Source organism: Oenanthe melanoleuca, chromosome Z (genome assembly GCF_029582105.1).
Source record: "Oenanthe melanoleuca isolate GR-GAL-2019-014 chromosome Z, OMel1.0, whole genome shotgun sequence".
NCBI classification, from domain to species: Eukaryota; Metazoa; Chordata; class Aves; order Passeriformes; family Muscicapidae; genus Oenanthe; species Oenanthe melanoleuca.
Genome location: NC_079362.1, coordinates 70,247,844 through 70,265,782, shown reverse-complemented (window position 1 = coordinate 70,265,782; position 17,939 = coordinate 70,247,844).

Here is a 17,939-nt window from a genome sequence, read left to right as displayed (position 1 = left end):
CAACCAAAGAAAAAAACCCTCTTAATATCTTAAATAAAATCCTCCGGGTTAATTAAAGAAGGGTGTAGCATAATTAAGAAGCTTAAAATATATATTCCACAGCTTCATGAGTTTTGTGAAGTGACTGATTATGGGTAATTAATGACAAAGAAAACTGATTGGATTCAAAACTTAAGCTTTTCCTTGAATATTACTCAGAAAAGGCCAACTTGTTATGGAAGAAGAAGTCTTACCTAATTTATGTATACTAGATAATTACATTTCAAGGAAGTTTTCAGGACATCTACCAATGTGAATCACAGGGAGCACAGAGGTTCAATGTCAAAGGAACATCATTTCAACACAGAAAATTTAAAAAATAAAATTCTTAGCATGAAGAAAGAATGTATTTTTTGTTAATTTATTTTAATTCTCAGATAGCTTTATAGAAATGTCTAGCAATCTTAAAAGGTAGATAAGAGTTGCTAGTACAAGATTATCTTATTGAACAAGAGGAAAAAGATGGTTTGTCTTTTAACATCCTTTCTTATGGTAGCCCACAGACATTTTATAGCTCATTTCTCAATTCTGAGAGATTTCCCCATCAGAAAAGCAGTCACCTTATTTTGCATTATTATGACTAAAACCAAGCAGGTCATATACTGCCTGTAGTTCTGTACAATCTATATTGTTGGCTTCAGATATTCTAATATTTTCTAATATTGAAAAATTGAATATTATTGAGTAAGGGGCTTAGAACAAAAGACTAAATCAATAATAAAGTTGTGGATTTCTTTACAAAGTGTTAATTCTAGGATAATCAGTAACATTTGAGAAACAGAGGAATTATATGAGCAAAAAAATAATTCAGATTTTTATGTAAGTGGCAGGCATGGGATCCACTGACTTGCATACTAGTCTAAAAGAAAGGAGACAGATTTATTTCCTTACTTTTGTGTTGTGTGTTAATGGCCAAGCTGCTTCACTGGCTCAGTTCTCTCTGTTTGATTATATTCAGACTGGCATTCTTCAAGGACATGCATCAATTCTGTATCTGCACAATGCCACCCTGAAACCAGTCATGGGCTTTTAGAAGTGCCTGAAATATAGATAGTAAGAAAAAAAAGGAGACTTACATCTCAGCTGTAGTGGAGTGGGTTTAGTGTTCTGCAATGCTTGGTTGCTTTATTATTAATTAACAAACAGCAGCACTATGTTCTTTCTTTCTTTTCCCCTCCTTGATATGAGTTGCAGCATGAAGGCAGCTCCTACCAAAACCACTTTTTAATTTCATGGTATAAATTGGGGTTTTCACGCTAAGTTAGCAAAAAATAAACAAAGACTTTCTGAATGATTGAAATGGAATTTCTGAAGGAAAGAGCAACAAATAATTACACTTCTATATCACTAATTATTATTGGTAGCTTGAACAAAATTATGTTTCTGGCCTATAGAATTTCTAATCAGTAAAGTCACAGCATCATAATATGATCTCTTCAAACAGATTTATTTTTCAGATGACTGGTTCCTAATGCCATTTTGGCATTGCACAATTCTGCTGTTGGTTATAGTTGTCTCCTGCCTATAAATATACTATTTACTTTTATTACAAATTATTATTTGTAGCATAGCAATGAATAGAAACCATAGGCACTGGTTAAGGGTGCAGTGCACCAGAAGTTATCATAAATGGGAAGGAAAGACTGTTCCTGATGCAGGCAGTGCAGTTTAAGCAAATTATATAACATTTACATAGACTGAGAGCCCTTGTTTCTAGCCATGTTTACCTATTACACTTCCACATATTTGTGAATGTTGGTGGAAAATAATCAAAGAGAGTTGGGTTTGGGGAACTTTTACACTTAACTACCAAGTAAAGCATCTGTACCTGGGAGGCCTCTAGTTAATGATGCAAACATAGTTTCATCATGGCTACCTTTAGACAGTCAAGGTCTTTAATTTAAAAACCTGCCTACCACAGGTCTTTTCTAAATGTGAGTGATTCAACATTTAAGGAGCATATAATATTCTCACTTTTGCTTACCACTTAGATGCAAACACAGAAAAATATCAGTGATTCATATCAAAAACATCCTTCATATTAAAGATGAATGCAATTTATAAGGGTTAGTCAAAAAACTGAAAGTTTTTTGCGTCCCTTAATAATGTAATTCAGTCCATTTTAGATGCAACTAAAAACTCAAAGTTTCCCACCCAGAAATTCAAAGATTTTCTTCTATTCTACCAAAGCAGAAAGTTGCATCTTAAGTATGGACCTCTGTTATGAATGGGGAGATGAGTGTAACCAGAAATCACTGAGACAAATAAATAGGGAAATGGAATGGCTGGATAATAAATTTTGAGATGGTGAATGATGATAGGAAAATGGGAAGACTAGCTAATAAATTTTAAGATGATGAAAGACATTATGCTTTGGGATGACAAATATTTTGAATGCAAGACTTGTGTACTTAGATATTTATTGAAATTACAAGGACCTTTTTATTTTTGCCTCCATTCAGAACTATTTAAGAAATGGAGAGCCAACATCACATTAAAATTAGGGTGAAAGTGATGAGTGACAGGTGGCAAGACATGGGCTTGTTACAGGTCGTGCCCTTTTAATCACATCTGATTGAACAGGTGAGCCATGTGATTCACCTCACTGAAAGCTGCTACAAAAGCAAAAAAGAACACTGGATTGAAAGACTCAGGCTAATGATAAAAAATATTCACTAAAAGATTTCAACTAAAGGCTCCTTGTGTGAATAAGAAATTCCCTCAAAATGTTGAAGGTACAAGCAGGGACAGAGAATGCCTTTGGTCACTCACAGAGATAATGCACTGGCCAAGCTGAATACTGTTTCAATCCAATCCTCTTTCCTCCGTGTTTCTGTGGCCTTGAGGCTGTGTGGGGTGAATGAGTGGAGCAGAAGAAAGCTGGATGTGCATGGGGCACAAACAAACTCTTTTAGGGAGAGGTGCTAGTAAGGAGATGGAAATGGGTATCTGTTGGGGAGGGAATAGAAAAATTTTATGAGTGCCTAGCAAGTAGTTCTGAAACAACAGATGAAATAGAAATGTTGGCATATTTTGATATAGATGCTGAGAACAGTCATGTTAAGGTTTGAGGCCTCTTCCTTTGTTTAGATGATACCAAATGCCACAAATACCAAAGAACAACAGACATCCTGTCTCAAGGCTGGCAGGAAGGTCTGAAGATACAGGTTACAGATAAGAAAGCCATGAAACATGGTAATTTAGTAGTTCCTATAGGTTGCATGCTAATATTAGGAAATTAGTATATTGTATTAGATTGGTTAATGGAAATTAGAATATTCATTATAAAAGAATACTTATTGTATTGTAAAAGGGAAATCTCTCTCTCTTATCCCCTTGCTCTTATCTCTTACTTCTTACTCTCTTACTCTCCATGCTCTACACACTCTCTTACACTCACGCCCTTATAATGGACTACAAACCTGAAGAACAGAAAATAGAAAGCTCCTGAGTCTGTCCAGCAACCGTCCAACCAACAATAAAACCCCCACAGGTGTCCTGGTATGCTCAGAATGAAGGAATACCACAAAGGGCTTCATGTCCCAAAACCTGTGGCACAGAGCTCTCGCCAGGTGGAGAAGCCAGCACTTGCAGCAGCACAATGCTATAAATACAGATTGCAAACTCAGAAACCTTTCTGAAGAGCCTCATCAGAAAGGGAGGCAAATGCTGCCAGCCATTCCCATACAAATGACTGTACCTGGCTGGGCTACAGTATACTAAACAACTGCAGAAAGCAACAAATCACCAGTCTGTTTGCTGACAGGTCATCCCAGCTAAATCAAGTTGTCATTTATTTTTGACTTGCTCTTGCCCCAGGATCAGTAGCTGTTTCTTTCAGGTTGAGACTGGAGCAATTTGAAAGTGCAAAAGCCTATTAGAAAAAATGGCATGAAGGGTTAGTTATAGCAGTGGCGGTTGCACTTTGTCATCTGTAGTTAACCCTTTTGCCCCAGGGCTTCAGAGACTTTCTGTATAGTTCACAGGTCGTTCAGAAGCTTTGCTGCAAGTAAGCATTTAAAGGTGAAACCTGGGAGCAAAGCTGTCATAAAGGCATGGGGGGAGATGGCTGTGCCTGTGGCAGAGGGGAGTTGTTAATCCAGATAATATTTTAAATGGAAATGAGCTCCTTGGAGGGGGTGAGGGGGGAGTGAAGTAAACTTGCCTCTTCTGATTTGTAGCAAAAAATGCCAATCACTTAGGGAAAGTAGACACTTTCAAGCAGTGTTTCAGTTATTTCTGTTGGAATTCATGCCTCACTGATGCCTTTTGTAGATTTACACAAATCAGAGACCTCTGTTGAATTCTGAGCTCATTTATATCAGGGTCTATGACCAAAAAAAGAAAAAAAAAAAAATTAAAACAAAGCAGAATTTTTTTGCATGAAGTTCTCCCCATTTCTTCTCAAGAGGAAGAGATAAGGATTGTTCTGTAAAGAAACCAAACAACTCTTCTATGGAGAGGATATTTAGATATTAGAAAGAGATTCTTTACTGTGAGGGTGGTGAGGCACAGGTTGAAGTGAAGCTGTGGATGCCCCATCCCTGAAAGTGCTCCAGGCCAGGCTGGATGAGGCTCTCATCAGCCTGGTCTAGTGCAAGGTGTCCCTGCCCATGGCAGAAGGTTTGGAACTAGATGATCTTCAAGGTCCCTTCCACCCAAAATATTCTGGGATTCTATGATCCTATGGTCCAGACTCATATCCAGAAAACCATTATCTGTGTATAGTGCCAAGTATTTAAGAGAAAGGTTACTGAAAGTGTGGCTGCAGTGTTTAGATTTAAACTAGGCTTTCTGCAGAAGACACTGTTTATCTGCTGCATTTCCTGCTTTGCTGACAACTTTTTTAAATGGTTCACTTTACAGATTCTGCTCTTACCAATTGCAATATTAGGAGAAAAAATTACATAATTTTCTCATTGCTGCACTAAAAGACTCCCAGTCTGGCATGCTGGGCATGGAAGGGGTTGAAAAAACAGTCTTTAGGAAGGAATGAGATGTTTTCTGCATGGGACTTTTCAGCCACTGTACTGGCATAGATACGTAGAGCTGTAATACCAGTCCCCCTCAGAAAATAAAATAAAATAAAATAAAATAAAATAAAATAAAATAAAATAAAATAAAATAAATAAAATAAAATAAAATAAAATAAAATAAAATAAAATAATAAAATAAAATAAAATAAAATAAAATAAATAAAATAAAATAAAATAAAATAAAATAAAGAAAAAAAATTGATTTTTGGGCATTTGCTTAGCTTGTCAAGATATTTGTATTTGAGATGAATAGTATGACTTAAAAAGCAGCTCCAACTAGTGCACTAATTGTTTATTCAGATATTTCTGCAAAAACCCTTGTCAGAAGGGCTTACCTTAACAGTGCTAATACTCTATTCTCTGCTAAGAGACTCAGCCATTCCAAAAGATTGCATGGCAGTAATCACTAACAGCATCAGAAAAATCACAAATTTGCTTATGATCAGTGTTGGGGGATTTTGTAGCTTTTTTTTTTTTTTTGTTTTTCCTCAGGTTTCTTTGCTACACATAAACAACTACAGTTCTTCCTCTTACTCTCTATTCTGTCAGCCTCAGATGTTGGTTATGTCTTCAATACCCTGATCTGACTAAAGCATTTCCCTTTCTCCCTTCTATTTCCAAGAGATCATGAATAGCTATACTGAGGCAGTCCATGTGTCTAAATATCTCCCTTTATGGCCTCTGTACAAACCTGCTATAGTTTTTCTCACACCTTTTTACATGCTTTTTCTTAAATTCCTTAGACATCTTAAGTTTACTTTCAAAATAAAACAAAGCTGACAGATTTGAAGTCATCTCTGATATTGTGAGGCAACAATAGAAGATAGAAAAGAACCTCTGACAATTCAGAACAAAGATATTTTTTTGTTGCAAGCTTGGTAATGGTGTGAGCTCAACCTTAGTCTCTGCTGAATTGTTAAAATGTGAAAGGCAACTTAGCTAAATGGGCAGTGAATGAGGGGAGCTGGATGTACCCTGCAAGCAAAGTGAAAACTATCAATCACCATCTATTACTTCACTCTTGGTATTTGAGCAGTGTTTCAGATGTTCTGGAGAGATTAGCTCAGAGTAAGTAAATGCCAAAATGGAAACTGTCTACACATATCCACCCGGTGTGTCAGCCAAGCTAATCACAGTGTGCTTTATAGACTGACCACTTTGGTCCCAGCTCTATCAGGGATCTCTCAGACATAAATTTAGCAAGGTATTTGAATCTGGCTTGTCTCAGTAGAAAGTTCCATATCCTTCAAGCAAGTCATCATGTAGATAAGGAATGAAGATATCTGACTTGGAGATTTGACCTTCTAAATAGGCAAAGTAAATTAGAAGCTATGAAGATTTCCTGCAATCATTCCCTGGATTATGTCTTGATTTCTAATACTTCATGGATCACAGGTTGAGAAGAACTGAGCTAGCTTAACATGAAAGCTGTCATCTAAATCAAAACATAAGCCTTGAGCCCACTCTCTGAATTTCACACATGATTAGAGGGGATATCCTCAGTCCTCAAGCCAATTCCCAGTCATTTTACAGAATCCTTTTAGTAAACAATTCCTCATTCCTCCTATTAAATTGTAGAAGAATATTTTGCTTGAGAAAATGGGACCTCCCTTCTGGATAAACCAATGCAAATTCCAGTTCAACACAACAGGTTCTTACTTTACCCAGTTCCATAGAACTAAAATGATACCTGATTGATCTGAGCTCTTTCAAAACAATGGTCCTTTGCATGTCTCCAAATGGAGGAATGGTTGGCCACTGTAATAATCTAAACACAACACAGAGGCAGCATGAAAAGCTGCCTTGTGAGCTTTCCTTATCCTGAATATGGTGCAATAGGCAGAGGGGGTCATAAAATGTTCAAGGCAAATGTCACTTCCTAGGCTGTGTTTTCTCATGGTGAAGAAACATCACTACAAGCAATCACAGTGACAAACCTTAGGACAGAAAATGTCAGTGACTAAGCAGTATCCCCAGGAATACAGGAGAAAGCTTCCTTGCTGAGCTGAGATTCAGTTCCCATTCTGAAAGAGAAAAGAGAATAGCAGCAGAAGAGAGACATCAATTGCAGCACATACTACAAAAATAATCCTGAAGGCAGAGGGCAAGAGCAATGGTGGTGTAATCTAAGACTTGAAAGGATACCAGGGATAGAAGAGTTGTAACATTACAGCAGAAAGTGGACAACAGTAGGCTGCATCCATACCAGCAGAAGAATGACACAATTTTACAGGCATAAGAGAAGATGAAGTGAGATAGATTTAGCTACAAGCACCCAAAAGAAAGGAAAAAAAAGTCATTGAATGCAGCAACATACAGTCATTAAAAAGAGACATATTTTCTTCCTCAGAATGATGTTTTGAGGTGTAGAAGGTGCCAGAACTGTCCCAGAAGAAGAGAAGGAAAAAAAAAACAGGCAGTGAAAAAGCAGAACCACACCTGCATGGGCAGCCACTCCAGAGAATTGTTCATGTTCTTCTTTTTCTCCAGTCATAACAACCAGACCCATGATATGAAGCATGAGTTCATACTTACTATCCAGCAACTCATATAAGGAACATGTGACATCTAGAAGAACTCCCAAGCTGTATTTTAGTAACACATGCATTTATGACTTCTAGCCTTTACCAAACTTCATTTGAAAATGACTGTAACATTCCTTCCTTTAAAAATAGGGAAGTTGAAGTATGAGAAGCAGGGATAAAACTGACTCAAAGTTGGAAGCTTTAGAGTAAAGACAGAAAAGATAGTTTAAGTTCAAAATCTACAGAATTTATAAATTCTGCAAATTCAGCAAAAAAATCAGCAAAGAGTAGAATATGGTCTTTAAAATATTGCTATCCCTCTTTGCCTCTCCCAAACACACATGATTGTATCTATGCTGTATTTGTATGTCTAACTGTGAGCACAAACAGGTACAGACTCATATGTGGCTTCTTTGGTAAACACACAGACAACAGATACAAATGCAGTGGCACACAAGATGTGAGATCAAGACAGAATTTATTTCTTAATTAATCAGTGACAGCTATGAATACATGAAAAGAAAATCTTATCCCAGATAAGAAAAATCTATTTTTTTAAAAAACCTGATGCTTCAAAAATTGACTGAGTGTAACCGCAGTTATTTCTAAGATAAATTCTAATACATTAACTTACATAACAAAAAGAAAACTGTTTAAACCATCTGCTCCAGCTTCAGATTTTTGTTTTGGCTTTTGTTTCTTTGTTTGGGTTTTTTTGCTTAGAAATAAGCATATAATGCTTTAGCCATTACGTATTTTTCACAATCTGGGCTTTCAGGCTGATGCTTCTGTATTTGGAATGCATCCTTTTTTATGGATGACTCTATTCATGACAAACATATTTTCAGGAAACAGTATTTTAAAGTTGACAATTCTCTGAGCCTTTTGACCAATGACTTTCTGTTCTCAATGAGTAAAGTTAAATAACTTTTTTTATTTATATTTATAGCTAAGAATATCAAAATATTTGTTTTTTATATGAAGCTTCTCTGGAAAAACAAATACTTTGCGACCACATTTCCAAATTTAAGCAATGCAAATGGCTAAACAATATTGTTTTCAAACTGACAGAAGGCAAGCAAACACCTCCAGTGAAAAATTAGCCACCTAAAATAGCTGGAATTCATTTTAGTCTGTTCCTCTGAGGTGAAAAACTGATTTTTCTGAATCAAAACTTACTATGAAGACACATGACTTTAGCAGGACTTCAGGATGGCCTAGGATTGGATCTGGAAGAGTGAGTGACGGCTTCCCACATATATGATTCAGCGCATCACCTTCTGGAGCTGACAAAATCCATCTCAATCCTGCTCTGTCATGTCACAGAATCATAGAACGAGCTGAGTTGGAAGGGACCCACAAGGATGCTCAAGCCCAAGTTCTGGCCCAGCAAAGGACACCCCAAGAGTCACCCTGTGCCCAAGAGCATTGTGCTTGAGCTCTGTCAGGCTTGGTGCTGTGACCACTGCCCTGGGGACTATTCCAGTGCCCAGACACCCTCTGGGGAAGAACATTTTCCTGATATCCAACCTAAACCTCCCCTAACCCAACTTCAGGGCATTCCCTTGGGCCCTGTCACTGTCACCACAGAGCAGAGATCAGTGCCTGCCCCTCCTCTGCCTCTCACAAGGAAGTTGTAACTTCAATGTCTCCCCTCAATCTCCTCTTCTCCAGGCTGAAAAGACCAAATGCCCTCAGAGCTCCTCATGGCTCTTCATCATCTCCATTTCCTCCTTTGAAAGCTTTCTAATAGTTTAATGGATTTCTTACATTGCAGTGAGCAAAACTGCATGCAATATTCAAGATGATGTTGCACCATTGTAGGGAATATAGCTCCCTGTTCTCTGAAGCAGACACACTGAATTTATTATATAGAGTCTCTTTGCCACAATAAATTAAAATATATATTCAGAAGTTTCAGAGGTTCAGAGTTAGATCTAGATTTTCAATATCTTTCTTTTGGGCAGAGAACTGAATAGCCCACTGCCAAACTACAGCTTGCAAGAGGTAGGATGCAGTCTGTGCTAGTCCCCTTGGCTCGCTCTAGCATCACCTGCAGCACAGGTGAGCACCTCCAGGGGTTCAACAATGTCACCTAAAAAGCTGACTGAAAGTGCTAGCCCACTTGAGAAGAGATCCCCATCCAGCTAACCATAGTTGAGATTGGTTTCATCCCTGGTTTTCTATACTCTGAAGAAAGTGACACCAAATCCTTTCTGGAGGTTCAGAAAACTGTGAGTTTTTCTTCTTCATCTTCCTTTTGTCATGCATCACCTCATTTTCCAGAAGCAGAGAATGCACAGAAAGCCTCAGCACACCAGAAAGTGCACCTTGGTGCCTCTTGCTCTTCAGCACCCATCATATTGCTCTATGAGATGTAAATATGTGACCTTATTTTGAAAGGAAAATCCTTCCTAGCTGCTTTTCAGCTCCATCACTTATGCATTATAGACTTTCTACTCAATTGCAGCATAATCTCATAGGAATTTATTATGCATCCTGTATATAAAACAGTATGTACCCTCTACAGAGAACATCAAAAGGTAGTTAATAGAGATGTTAAATTATTATTGGTTGAAAGCAGCCGATGCCCTAGAGTAATCAGATTCTCTCTTTCCCTCTCTCGCTTCATATACTATATATAATATATACAATTAATAGTGCACATATATCAGTCTCCGAATAGATCTCTATAAAGTCTGCTGGAATGTTAGAGGAACTGATGTATTAAACATGTGGAACCAAGCAAAGATGTCACAATAAGGCACACTACAAATACCAGCAAAAGTGCTGATGGATACGGCAAAGGAGAAACTGCGAGTCCCAAGGAAAAAAAAAATAAATAAAAAGCTTTTTGTTATTTCCTGCTCTCATCATTTATTGTGGAGGAAGACAGTCAAGGTGCTGCTGACTGGAGTGAATAGCTGCACTGGTATTTATTAATGGTCAGGAGAAAATGTTAAATGCTTATACTGAGCTAATTACTTATTACCAAAGATCAGGAAAAAGTGTCATTTGAAACTTACTACACAATAATTAGATTAATTGTTATGAGATTGAATTAGAATTGCGGTCTCTGGGATAAGGCTCTGAAACAGGAACCAGGAAATTTCTTCAATGCTGTGGGTACATTAGGAACTGTTGCCTAAATTCATCCATCCCAGCTGATGATGTCCTACTCAGAGTCTAATCCTTCCTGTTGAGGAAAGAGTTGACTCTTTCCATGTGTTTATTCAAAACACAGCAACATCTCAAACAAGGCTAGTAACTCAAAATAGTACTTACATTAGTAGTAGGTATTACTGATCATAATCAGAGCAATTGGTGAACTCTAAATGTTAAGTACAGATTTATAAGTTTTTCTTTAATAGGTAATTGAAAATTTCAGAATAAAATTACATTAATTGAAAATTTAGGATGTAGTACTGTGGAAAAGAAGGTAATGGTTCTACTAAATGATGTTAGAAATTCCAAGCTTAATGACTTGTGATTCAACAATACATATTAAATACATGTATTCAAGTGTATGCTTAAAGTGGAGAAAATACTGTAACTCACTGAAACTTGGGTATTTGACTCCTCTAATCATACACTGGTCTACAGCATGAAGTACATTTGCCTGGGGTTTTGCACTGCTCCCTTCTAAATTATCTGGGTCTATCTCACACCTGAAGGCTCATCCCATGTAAATCACATTGCTGTCATGAAGAAACACCCTAGCAAGATGAAAAATGAAAAATATTTCCTACCTGTTTCACCCGGAATTCCAGAAGGAAACTCAAAGAGCAAGCTTGGACTCAAATGATATGTTGGTGTCAACAAGGCCTGCCATGGGATTCTGTGATAAACGACCAGGCACTGTGTTCTACACTGAGACTTGAAGTGGAGAAGGTGTGCTTGAAGGCATCTCAAATGACAAAGTGAGCAGATCCCTGAAACACCCTCCTAAAAATCTTTTTTTTTGTAACTCTGAATATGATGAGGACTGGCACATCTAGAATAACATGTTTTCCTGTATATCCAGGGGAAATTCCAAATCCTCAAAAGCTCTGGTAACCGTCCTGAAAGGGGTGGAAAAACTGGGGAAAATCATCCTTCCCTGTTTCATCCACAGGTTGGGTATGGTTACTAATCCCTCAGAGTTCAGGGCAGGAGAGCAGCACTGAATACATATCCCATATAATCCTCATTGCATTTGGTTTTATGGTGTCATAAGATGATATTCCAACAAAGAAATCCTGATCCCTCTTCCTGCTCTCAAAAAGGTCATCTCAGGAGCACATATTACATGTAATGGGAGTATATCCAGATTCCGTACATGAACCCACATGAACAGAGAGACCAATGGTTCTGTACCAAACACAACAAATGCTCAGATCAAATTTGCTTCTGGCCTGGACAGACCGCTTGTTATCTCAACTTTTTGTGTCCCACATGGGGTGTCACTGTAGGCTGTCATGGTTTAGGAATGTTTTTTCCCAATTTAATACTCCCACTAAAACATTCATTCCCTCTCCTCCTCCAACTGGAAACAAAAAGGCAAAGATTCTGGGCAGATATAAGAAGAATTTGCTGGAAACAGCAATGAGGTAAGAAAACCAACAGTAACAGAAACAATATTAGTAACAAAAGGTGTAAGACAAAGAAACTATTTACACAGCACATACATAACAATCAGCAAATGCCAATTGGCTCTTCCCTGCCCCAATTCCTCCTGACTGGAAGGAACACCACTCTCCTTGGAAGTGAGAGTACCATTCCCAGTCCATCTCTCCCAGCAATGACATGTGGTATCAAACAAAATTGGAACCCTGGCCATGTTCTCTCCTGGCAGTTGCAAAAAGTTAATCCTGTCCTGGCAGAAACTTGGATATCAAAGCACAAATTTAATACTAGAAGATGATCTGACAACGCTTCAAAATACACTAAATGCCTGTTCTTTATGAGAAAGTCCAGTGACTAAAGCTCACCTTTGATTTGGACTGAATGTCTCAAGTCAAACCATATTAATAATCCATGTTGAAGAGGTGGATTGATATCATCAAAAGATGGATTGACCTCATCTAGCTTGAGACATAAAATGGTGATATCAACATTTGACTGTAAGGAAAGAAATAGGCATGAAATGGAACACATTTAGTAAAAGCTTATCTTCAGTTAGTAACATAGTCAATAAGGTTAAACAACAAACTGAGGTGCAGATGCCTACCTTGAAAACCTCTGAATGGCTCCCGTGTATCATGAGACTATGTTCAAATGCCTTTGTCCAAAAACAACTGAACTAAGTTTCACTTGTGAATGTTCCACCTACCTTTATTTTGTGGGATATTAATTTAAGAGGCAAAACAAAAACAACTCTTGAAGATCTGAGAATTACTAAAAATTTGGAGTGTTATTAGAGTTCTGTTTGTTGTATTTTTCTCTTGTATATGTAACATATGTTTGGTGTCTTTAAACACAATTACTTTTGTATAATAGAAGTGTTGATTTGATGATGCAACATTTTCTGCAAGTGTGTTTAAGACAGTTTATGTTTTCATAAGTTGCAATGAAACTCAATTATGTATGTGTAATAAGGCTCTTGATTGTTACACTTCTACTTTTCTGTATAATGAAGCCAGCAATTAGAATTTGGTTGCTCTATGGCATAGGAAAACACACTTGTTTTGTAGACAAAAGATCTTAATGAGCATCTTTAAAAAAAAAAAAAGTGTTCCAAAAAAAAAAAAAGGTCAATAACTCAAACATGTAATCAGATTTCTTAGCAAAAAGGATTTGCTTCCTGAAAATATAATAACTTCAATGGGCAAACAGTTGAGATTACATAAATAAACTTATTCCTATGGTTAGAGAAATTAATGAGAAAATATTTTGCCAATAAAGTTATTGTCTTTATGTCGTTAACTTACATGTTGTCTTGAGTGCTGGTAAATGCACACAGCTTGTATAATCATAACACTTAATTGCACTTATTAGCATCAGTCTTTTTCTTTGGACCAGAAGGGTCTTCTAAGACAAATTTCCCAATTGTCTTTATTTACCATACACTTATTTGGCTTCTGTGGCAGTCTTGGAGCATGACAACTATTTCTTTTAGGTTAAACTAGACCAGAGGATATATTCCAGGAGATCATCAGAGTCATCACTCCTGCAGTCTGTAGGTTGAGACTATGACAGACCCAAAGCAAACATTCTTGAAGTGCCTATGCTGTGGCCCTCAGGTTCTAAACGCTGTTTTGCTTACTCAGATTTCTTTTGTTTGACTTATTAGACATTAAAGATAGTATCTAATCAAGGAGCTGATTTATGATTTTCTAGTAAATCACCACAGTGGATGTTTATTTTGAATTCTCAACCTTTTAGTGTAGGGCTATGGAGTCAAACCAACCTATTGCAACCACAATTTTCTTGTACCACATGGGACCCTGATCCCCATTTATCAACATTTATCACAAACAACAAGGGCTGAGCAAGTTTCAGCCAATTCTGATGGCTGGCACAGAGCCAGAGGGGCTGGGAAAAGAGGCTTGTCATCTTGGAGTGCAGTGGGTGAGAAAGCAGGAGAGGTAGGACTCACCAAGTGTCATTATACTTATCTAAATCTGATTAACAAACACTAATCCAGCTGTCTTAAAGTTTTGTGCAGTCAAGTAGAGAAATAAGCAATTTTAGGGGATGAGATGCACTGTGGCCAAGTAGTTTCTCTTTCTTTCTCTTGCCTGCAAGGTATCATTGGTGACCAGGACAGATGGAAATCTCATGTTTACCCCCCATGAATGATGTACAAATTGTCTGGTAATTAACAAAGCAGAAAAATGCCACCAAGATTTTCACCTCCTGGAGAGGAAGAGAATTCTAAATTGAGAATTCAGACAGGTGAGTGTCCACTTGAATGGCTGAGGGATGAAACAGTCAGCGGCAAATCTTTTTTTGACTTTAAACATTGTTGTGGTATCACAATCACACACTGCAGTCAATGTGACTTCAAATGATCCCACAACAGTCTCAAGGGTTTTTTACACACTCATTTGGATCCACTCACATCAGTTCATAATGCCAGGAATTTTACAGGTGGAATACCTGTCTAAAATCTACTTTAAAATGTTCTTGTTCCTTAAAAAACAAAGCAAAACGAAACAAAGCAAACAAGAAGCAGACAAAAAAACCCAAAAACCCCCCAGCAAAACCATAAGGGGTTTTATTAGATTGCTCTGATATCCATTCTTTTCAGGAAAAAAAAATGTAATCACAATATTGTAAATGCATTTCACTACAGCTTAATTTGTCTTTGAAAACTTGCTTTTCCAGAGCTTAATAAAAATACCAGTAGAAATATACCCAGGCTTAGGGTTGTCTTTGGGGCTTTTTTGATTCTATGAAATGCAAATTACTTCCAAACCCTGAATTAACTGATTTTAAATAATTTTCCCTATTTTTAAGTAGTTTTATAATTGTGCTTGCATTTAATTATGGTCCAAGAGGAGAGAGATTTCTAATTATACTATTTCCCTTAAAAACATTGCTGAAGCCACTCTTTTTCTATAAAGGCCAATAGCTCTGATATTCCCTTTTTATTTTTTTTTTTTTTTTTTTTTTGTGTTGTGTGATTTTTTTGGTTGGTTGGTTGGTTTTGGGTTTTTTCTTTGTTTGGTTTGGTTTTTGGTTTGGTTTGGTTTAGTTTTGTTTTTTCTTTTTTGTTTCAAATCACACTACAGTGCCTGACATACCCACCCAGTGTGGGCACGTGACATCACATTCTGTCTCATTTGTGCTTGATAAAAGGCCAAAAATAGTACAAAAGAAATCCCAAAACCTGGAAATTGTGGATGCATTTATTGCTGCCTTTCAGGTTTTGTGAACATGCAGGTGAGATTACACTGAGTACCACACTGATATTGGCAAAGCATGGAGGTGGAGGTAGAGGTGAGGCAGAATATGTGGAAGGTGAGGTTTTTTCACACTGTGTTGCCAAAAAAATTTGTGGCAGCATAAGGCAGACCTTAGGGAACTCCACAAAACAAGATGTTGCTGTGCCACAGGCAGGTAGCCCAGGACAGCTCAGGCTGGCTGCCTTGGGGAAGCAGAGATGTGAATCCTGTGGATCTCATGCACCAAAACCAGGCTCTAGGGCCAGGGTGGGTGCCTGGGGTATTATTACCTGAACTGACCAAATAAAACTGATCATGTCTGCATGTGTGCAGCAACTGACCCACCATATGGCAGTGTCATCACAGCCTTAAACAGGTGTTTGGGCTTGGGTAAATTTAATTTGGGTCCAATCCAAAAGATATTTTGGAAGCATAAGCATGTGTTAAACTGCTTAATTCCTTTACACACATCCACACACATGAAGAACATGGATTTCTCTGCTGTGGCTTTTCCATAATAAGCATACAACATGTTCTGGGTTTAAGTACACTGTGTGCCTGCTCTTTCACAAATAAATGCAAGAAATATATTTTAGATGTTGGTTTGTTTCTCTTGCTTCATCTTCTATTTTTTTTTTTTTTTCCCTGCCATCTGGGTTTCCACAATTAGAGATAGGATTCATCTCAACTAACCTTCACTGTCTGAAAGGTGAATGGCCTAAAATAATCACCTAGAGTCTCTCTGCAGTCAGCAGAGAAAAACAGACAACTCCAAGTAGTGATTTGTCCCAACTTAAGCCAGATGTCTGACACAGACAGAACAAATCAGTCTCTGAGGTGCCCATTTCTCTCCACTGAATATAAAAAGGGTCCAGTTATCTGCCTGAGACCAAGTATGCAATTTTTAGACAATAACAGTAAGTGAAATAAATCCTGTCCTTAGCGTTTTAGGATGAATATTATTCTTTCCACACCAGTGTAGAGTACTAATGTGAAAGGACTTGTTGTATAGGGACTATCCTAAAAACATTTAATAATAGGGAAAATGGAACAGATAATGTAGAGATTTAGTATTAAATGGCAAGTTTAATAGTCAATGACTGCAAGACTGTTTGCTTGACTCAGCAATATAATCACACAGCTGTAGATTATTACGACTAAATGCTTTACACCTGGAAACATACATGTATTTTGTCATCAGAAAAGAATACCATTTTCCATTTCCTTGCACTTGGCCAATTAGATATATAATGATAGTAACATACAGCATAAATTTTGCATGCAGATTCTCATTAAAGAAACATTTTAACAAGATATTTTAAAGAAATTGCATACATATTTTGTAAAAGTAATATTTTCAAAAGACAGTTTGAAGTTAAGTCACATGAAAAAAATAAAGTAATTACACTTTTTCATACTGGAAGAGGCATGGTCAAATAAGACTTTATATGAAAAATTATTCCTTTTAAAAATTACTCTGTATTTCTGAGAAATAGCTTCTGAAGTACTGTGATAATAAATTACTCTTCAGAGCAGTGTCTGGTTTAAAAAAGGCATTCTAAATGCACAATACATGAATGCAGAAGACATTAAAATTACACATCTTATGCTAAGAGAATATTACCAAGTCACAAATTTAAGTACTCAAAAATTAGTAAGATTTTTTTTTTATTTGAGAAAATTTAACATAATCTAAGGAATTTTCTAATAAAAATGCTCAGTCCTAAATCAATGGCAGAGCTTTTACCTGTTATATCAGTATATAAACTGATCCATCAGGTAATAAATATGACAGTTAACATTCAAAATGTTATCACAATTTCTCTTAATACAAGAATTTTTCCCTTATAATAAGAAGGAGTTAGAGTGTGTATATGGAAGAGTAGGAGGAAGAAGAGGCTGAAAGGAAAGATAATGAGTTTGTATTCTTCTCAAAGAGCTTTCACTGAAACATTAACTCTGACCCTTTCCTTCTGAAGTGTCTGTCATGGAGGAGTTTTGCATTGATTTAAAATAAAAAGCATGAGTCTACTACACCAATTTATATATCCACATGATCTAAATGTGTTTCTGCCCAGTGAGTAGAAGGGAGTCCTGAACTGGCCACCTCATATATAAACCTCTGTATTTTGAGAGATGAATTGCACTCTCTCACCTGGTACTAATGATATTCTGATGGTTCATTAATGATAACAAAGGACTAAGCCATTGCAGTGAACTGAGGGTATAAAAGTCAGCAGATGCTTCCAGCACTGAGAGCCAGTCAGAGGAAGGTTTAAAAAGTCTCCCCAATACATGGACATGTATGATTGTCCATTCACAACTAACTAGCTCAAATAAGACACCAGATGCCTTGAACAGCTATCAGCAGCAGCTTCCTTTCTGTGAGGTATAAAAATGAAATGAACAGCTGGGATAAGTTTCTGTTTAATGAAACATTTTACACTTTTTTAAGCGTCCTTCCCCAATTG